The sequence below is a fragment of the Scomber japonicus genome, chromosome 22 (genome assembly GCF_027409825.1).
Source record: "Scomber japonicus isolate fScoJap1 chromosome 22, fScoJap1.pri, whole genome shotgun sequence".
NCBI classification, from domain to species: Eukaryota; Metazoa; Chordata; class Actinopteri; order Scombriformes; family Scombridae; genus Scomber; species Scomber japonicus.
In genome coordinates this window covers 4,873,261-4,880,503 of record NC_070599.1, presented here as the reverse complement: position 1 = coordinate 4,880,503, position 7,243 = coordinate 4,873,261, and positions in this window count along the sequence as shown.

The window sequence follows — 7,243 nt, the reverse complement described above, 5'->3', positions numbered from 1 at the left end:
TATTCTGTTATGGCTGTAGGAAATCACAGACTTTAATGTTTTAAATGTAACAGTAGAATTACATATTAAACTGAAACAAGCAGTAACATCTGTGGCAGTCAAGCTGAAAACAAGATTGCTAACATAGTTCCTAGAAAGTTGACATTTTGGATGTACAGCAGATGTAACTGAACTTCAAATGACCTCATGACCCCTCAATGTTTGCCCAATTGTGATTTATGCTGTATAGATAAGATTGGCAAAAATAGAACTCTAGTGCACCAACTTACCATGTGATCAGCTGTTAAGGTACTCTTAATTTCTGACTATGGAGAATTTTTAGTATCACATGCACATGAAGGAAATTGTACAATTCTACTCACTCACCAGCCCCAATCACAAAATCGGAGATGGCTTCCCCCATGCATCAACAGTGTGAAAGTTGTAGTAATATCCTGTTTATTAGCAGTTTTGTGTTATTTGTGTATCATTAAATCAGTCGTACAAACAGTACTGTCCAACTTCTATCTGTGGACATGTTGCTACTGTACAATGTTTGTATGCGCAAAATACAGCGAAATGCATTTTTATCAACTGGTATTGCTATCACTGGCTAAACTGGGTAGAACTGGTTTTCTGACTTGTCAACTGGAACAGCACAAACTTGGGTGTGACGTCATTCCCAGCTCCGACTTCCGCGATAAATGGAATGCAGCAATAGCAATGGGTAAAAGTATGGAAGAAAAGACTCCTTGCTAGCAAGCTTGCACATTAACAAAGCAGAATCTCTACAAATAGTAGACACTGAACCTACTTCCGAATGCATTCCAAACATGTTGCATATGTGACTTTGTTAATAAGAAACTTTCATAGGGTAGCTTTTCGTTACAGGTATTTGTTATTTGCAGTTTGACATTGTCAGAAGACACTTTGTACAAACTTCTTAGTTTTAAGGATTAGCTATTAAACTGACTGAAATGAGCATTTAAAACAAATCACTGACCTTTCTGGTGAAGATCATTACTGTGAGCATTAAAATAGTTTTAAAAGTAGACGATATGTAGCAGGTAGATGAAACACAGGAAAGAGTAGGATTACTAGCAGATTCCACTGCTGTCTGTCACTGCATTAACTTACAGGTTACTAACAATCGTATAGCATTAAAAGCACATACACAATACTTCCTTTGCAGCTTTGTCAGTAATGAGATGCAGACTGAGAGCAAACCAAAGTCCAACTGCATGCCAGAGCTGAGAGTAGATCACATTTTAGCAGATAACAACCAGTCCAGCATTGTCAAGATTCTACGTTGCTGATGTTCACACTGTGAAAGACCTCCATAATACGTCCTGTTAAAGATTTAGCCGGCCTTCTGACTGATGTGAGTCCCAGTGGGGAAGCAGCAGATGCGAGGTGGGAGTGGTGGGAAAGGTCCTAATGTTAAGCTGCCTGGAGCACTCTGAGGGTCCTGTCCCTGTTTGCAGTTGATCCTTTTCCTGTTTTGGCAAAGCTTCATGTTACAGTTTTCTACACAATGTCATCTCAACAAGATGTAAGCAGGGAAGGCATCCCATTGCCTGATTTGTCTGGTTCTGTGGATCCTGAGCAGAGGAGCAAAGACCACCACCCTCACCTTGAATTAACCTCATGTGTCAAGAGTGAACCTTGACTGTTTTCTCTACTGACATGTCATTGAGGACGAGGCGCAGCACCTGCTGAGTGTCAAAGCCAGCAGGTCTAATGACAGGCTATGATGTGCATTCCTATAGTAAGCTCATGGGCTGGCAGTACAACATGCACTGCCTAATCCAAACTTAAACAAAACCACAGTGTTGGGTGGTATATAGTACCACTCTCTCCAGTTGATTCATACTCTCTTAAAGGGGCACTCCACCTATTTTACACAGGATGTTTGCTGGTTATGAGGAGTACTTCTCAGCCTATGAAAACAGATCTCTGGTGCTGGGGGGAGCCCAGCACCAGAGATCCAGTTAAACCAGCATTTAAAACTGGGACATTTTGTAGTGAAACAACGTACAATGTACTGTAACTTTGGCATGCCTGCTCTTGCTGTAAACCATCCAACGTTGCTGAGCTTTGAGGTAACAGAGCGCCAAAAATGTCTAAACAGAGAAAGCTATCAAAGCCTACTAGCTGTGTTGCACCATCATGTTTTATATAACACTGCTCTGCTGGAGTAGAAATCGCATCACTAAAGATACATGGTTTACATACAGTTATGAGACAAGTTGCACAAATACATCTATTAAAAATAAATTAAACCGTGGTTATCGAACAAGCTACCTTGCTTGAAAAATGACAGTTAGCAAACCTGCTAGTGGGGCACCCATGTAGCTTTGGGGTTAAGACAACAACCATGAACTGTGATATCCCTTCTTGTGTTCCAGTATGTTTGTAGTATGTTAGCAAGTGGTGCCCCAATTAACTGAGACATACTGTAACAGAAGCAGAAGTAAAGCATGGACATAAACCACGTCGGTAAACTGACTCAGTAATGTCAGTTATCCAGTAATATCCATCTAAAGCTAGCTGACATATGTTAGCTGACATAAGCTACGTGACATACAAGACAAAACAAGGCTAAAGCTTCAAATCTCCTGGAGAGTGTTGAGCTGAGAAATGGTTCTTTTTATGGATTATGAATTCAACTTTTTATTTGTAAGAGAATTAAGTGCAACACACTTTCTTCTAGAAAAGTGTGTGTTACAAACTGAGGACGTGGAGTCTGAAAATGTGGGGCATTCAACAGATGATGGCAGAAGATGCTATGGAGTTGACCCATACTAAGCCATTTAGGTTGGAATTCATTCCATGGTTCATTTACAAAATTCATGGGTAATAATTTTGGGGAAAAATGAATATCTTCCGCTTCTTTAAATTAAAAGGTGTACTGTTCAGAACGTTAAAATGACATATGCCTTCTGTCTGTTTACAGCTGTACCCCTCCTCTCCTTGGAAAGGTAACAGCACACAACCATAAAATACTATTCAGAGGTCATACATGTCACATAGCACCTCATAACTCTCACAATAAGAAACCCTTCCATAACCCGGGAGAATTTTGTCAACTTTATACTGCCTTTATTAAACAACAGGCCCGGTGATGGAGGGGGGGTGAATGCGATGCGTCATGTAACAAGTGGCTTCGCTTCACAGCTGGGAATGTCTGTTACATCCATTCACAGCGACGCTTCTTCTTCTAATCTTAATAATGACAGGGCCTTAGCAGCCGGCAATTTTCGGGAGAAAGAGGAGACAACGGGGAAGAAGAAGGCATTCTGCTGAAAACATGAGTGGCTAACTGTTGGCTGCCATCCAAAAACCTAGTCCAGAATGTGCAACAGAAAACCTTTAAAAAGTTGCAAGAAAGAGGAGGGGAGTGTGTGTGATGAATAATGTGCTTGTTACAGCTGCTGGATAAGAGACATGAGTTGAGTTTGTGCAGTTTTAGAAATGATTTTCCCTTTACATACAGCATCACTGATGATGATTGATACCTGAAGCAACAGCCATGTTAGTGAAATTATTATTTATGAATCCATATTTTGCACTGACAACAGACTTGAGACATTAAAACTACAGGCGTTCACTCCAGTTAATAGGATCCTGATGACTAGACAAATATTTTGACCCAATTAGAGGCAGATTTGAGGTAAATTATAGTTTGTATTGAGACAGAGGGAAGAGAAACAGATGCTGCAGAGACAGAGAGACTTCTGGTGCAAATCTAAACAATTAAAAAAGAAAAAGTTACCAAAAACTGAATGAGAAAAAGAAGAAAACAATCATCATACTTTGTTCCCAGAGCAAAAAAAAAAGGTCCCCACACATACACACATTTAAACATGTCCTTACCTGATCTGCACACATCTGGCGCCTCCTCTCCTTCTCCTTCTCCTTCCCTACCTGGCTGCCTTCCTCTGCTTTCAACAGCGACTACCCTCACTGACAGAATCGTATTCCTCAGAGGCAAACTCCACCCATGAGAGAGTGAGATGGGTAGAGAGGGGGAGAGAGGAGGAGGGACAGAGGCTGAGGGCAGGAAGAACTGACTGTGGACGCCTTCCTCCTCTTGTAGGATCAGTAATCGGGACGGGGGGGGGGGGGGGGGGGGGGGGAAGCTAAAGACAAACACCGGCTTGTGAGATCAAAGTCTTACTCAAAGTGCCTGGTGGTTGTAGCAACGGCTTTGTCATTAATGGACAGAAGTGGGCAAAAATAAAGGGTTTAACAATGTAATGTGAGGAAAAGACTTAAGGAGAGACAATGGACATCATGTAAGGATACATTCCCTGTAAAGTAAGAGAGCAGTGTGTGAACAGTGACAGCTTGGACTGCCTCTTAAAGTCCCCCTCCACTCAAAAATGTGTTTTTCTTCATGTTCTTTCAGTTTGAGCTTTACTGTGCAGAATGATGTATTGTTTTCATATTCATTTGCTAAAATCAGCAGGATTTGTGACATTACAACTAGTTAAGAAGCCAATCATTAATACTCAACTTACACAGTGTGATGTTGACACCAACACTGAGAATGAAACTTTACTGTGAAGGAGGACTGGAGACATCTTGTGTCCAAATTAAAAATGTGCATTTTCAAGATTTTAACAATATAATTGAGTTTATTCGTGTGGTAAAACCATATCAGACACAACTCATTATTCAAAGTTTATCATTTTATATACATCTTAAAACTTATCTGAAGTTTTGGTTTTCAACTTTTACAAAAAGTTATAGTTAGTGCATTTGTCTTTGCTTTCTTTAAGCTGCATTCAGGGGTGCTGTCAGGTATTTTGGGCCCCATAAAAAGATATTACATTGGGCCCCAGCACCATACACAGGTCATGCACACCATGTGTAATTGTTGTAACTACACACTCTACCTGTGAAGGCTTGCAACTGTCTTGTAGTCCAATACTAACTGTACAATATCTACTGAGTCTGACACTGAGCTGTGAAAATAGGAGACAGGACTGAACCATTTAAATAAAGGGGAGTTTATGAACAACACAGAGGCTTTGGATGGTTGCCAGAAAAAAAAGGTTAGTTTAATGAGTAGATTTTAAATAAAATATTTTATTAATGTAATCTAATATATCTTTAGGGTGCCTGTCAATCACAGGAATCCCTTAAACTCATCCTCACTTTTCACCTCCTTACAGCACCCCTGACTTACACATAAAAATTGAACCAATAACTATTAAATGGCAGTTTTCCTCATATAATAGCATATTATTATTATTATAATTATTATTTTGCATTTGCACCTCTTCAGTAATTTCCTATTTAAACAAACATAATGCACTGTATGTAGGAGAAGAGTAGTTTATGCTAATTGGGAGGCTCAAGTTCAAGAGTTCAAAATTGACCAACCAGAGTATGAGGAAATGGAGAAAAGACAATAGACTTTAATTCTTTAAATAAAAAGAGGCTCTGATAAACCAAGGAATAAAAGTGTAAAACAAGGCCAAAGCCAAGAGAGTTAAGAGTCAGTTGGATAGAGGAGAATAAGCTGTACGTAGCTGGGTGTGCTCAGCTTCTAAACATATTCATTACTACTAAACTAGGACATAAAGACTAGCCCACATAAACCCTCTAATACCTATAGTTACACCAGGAAACACTTACAAACTACAAATACAAGCATTAGTCTGTTCCTGCACATCAAAAGGAGACGAGGAGAATGATTGACGCAAGTGAGTGTGCTGCTGGGTAAGTAACTGCAGATTGGAGGTCAAGCACACATGTATAGCATCAGGCCATCAGCATCACCCCTCACCATGTGAACCCTAACCCACAGTGATCACCCACCCTGCTCCTAGAGAGCTATTGTCCTGTTTTAGGTTTCTCTCCACTCTAACTTTCCTGATTCTAATAATGAACTCATTATCAAGGAGCTGAAGCTTGTCAAGGGCTTGATAATGAGTTCATTATTAGAATCAGGTGTGTTAGAGTGGAGAGATAGCTAAAACATGCAGGACAGGAACTCTCCAGAAGCAGGGTTAGAGTTCCGGTGACCCTTAATTCTCATAGAAATGCCAATACTGATTGATTACTGTTTGATTAGTGATGAGATCACCACAAAAGCTTTTAGAATGTGACTGTGTCCGTGCAGTTGATACTAGCAGCAGCAGTAATGATACATGTGTTTCACCTACAGTCATCAGAGACAGAGATGCTGCATTAAAGCGGGTGAGAAAAGTTCATGTTATTGTTACTGAAGTTGGGTCTGACTCCACCTGCTGATTCTGTATTCCTCTTACTAATAAAGCAGTCTGCTTCTCTTCCACGCTACTCTCAGCTGCTCCTGCTTTGCACCAACATCTGTGCTCACTAAAATTGAAAAAATATGCGGGTGACGCCCACATGCTTTTGCACCTGGAGAGTTTGCTTGCGTTTGCGTCTTTGTTTCAGAAAAACAGCCCAGTGTAAGCAAAGCATTGTACTGCTACAGGGCACAAAGGAATACTAAGGTTACTGTGAGGGGGGAAAGGGAGACTTTAAGAATAAAGTCAAAATATTTAAGAGAAAGTCTCAATGTTAGAAGAAAAAACTGTAATAAATACAAGAATAAAGTTACAATCATACAATATGGTTTCTCACATGAAAGCAGTCACTGTATTCTGGGAAAACTTTGAGTTTAGTTTGTTTTAGGCTAATCTAGGTTAGTTTAGTTTTCAATTTAGTTTAAGTTAGTTAAGTTTTAGTTTAGTCTGTTTTAGGTTAGTTTAGTTTAGTTTAAGGTTAATTTAGTTTTGGTTTGGTATAGTTCAGTTTTATTAGGATCCACATTAGCTGCAGCCTCCCAACCATATGCATTGAAATGGCACAATACATAATGCATGACAATACATAATGTTACAACATAATAAAGAAAGTAAAAATAAGGACTTTTTATTATTTAATATTATGATGGAGATAATGTGACCTATTTTTTGCTTTCATTCTTTAAAATGATCAATTTTTTCATCAAATTATAACATGTCTTTTTATTGCAAAATTATTGATTTATCTGAACATATTTTGACATTTTTCCCCCAAATGATGACTTGACTCTTGTAACATTGAACCTTTTTCTCTCTGTCTCAGTTTTGCTTTTCCACAACATGAAAATCAAAATAGACAAATAGACACATCAGTGCATGTTAATCACTGCAATAACTGAAATGTACTTGAGTGGATTGAGTGTCAGGAATTGAATCCATGTAACTATGGCAGAGAGGTGAAGGAAGGCCAGGAAAGGTCA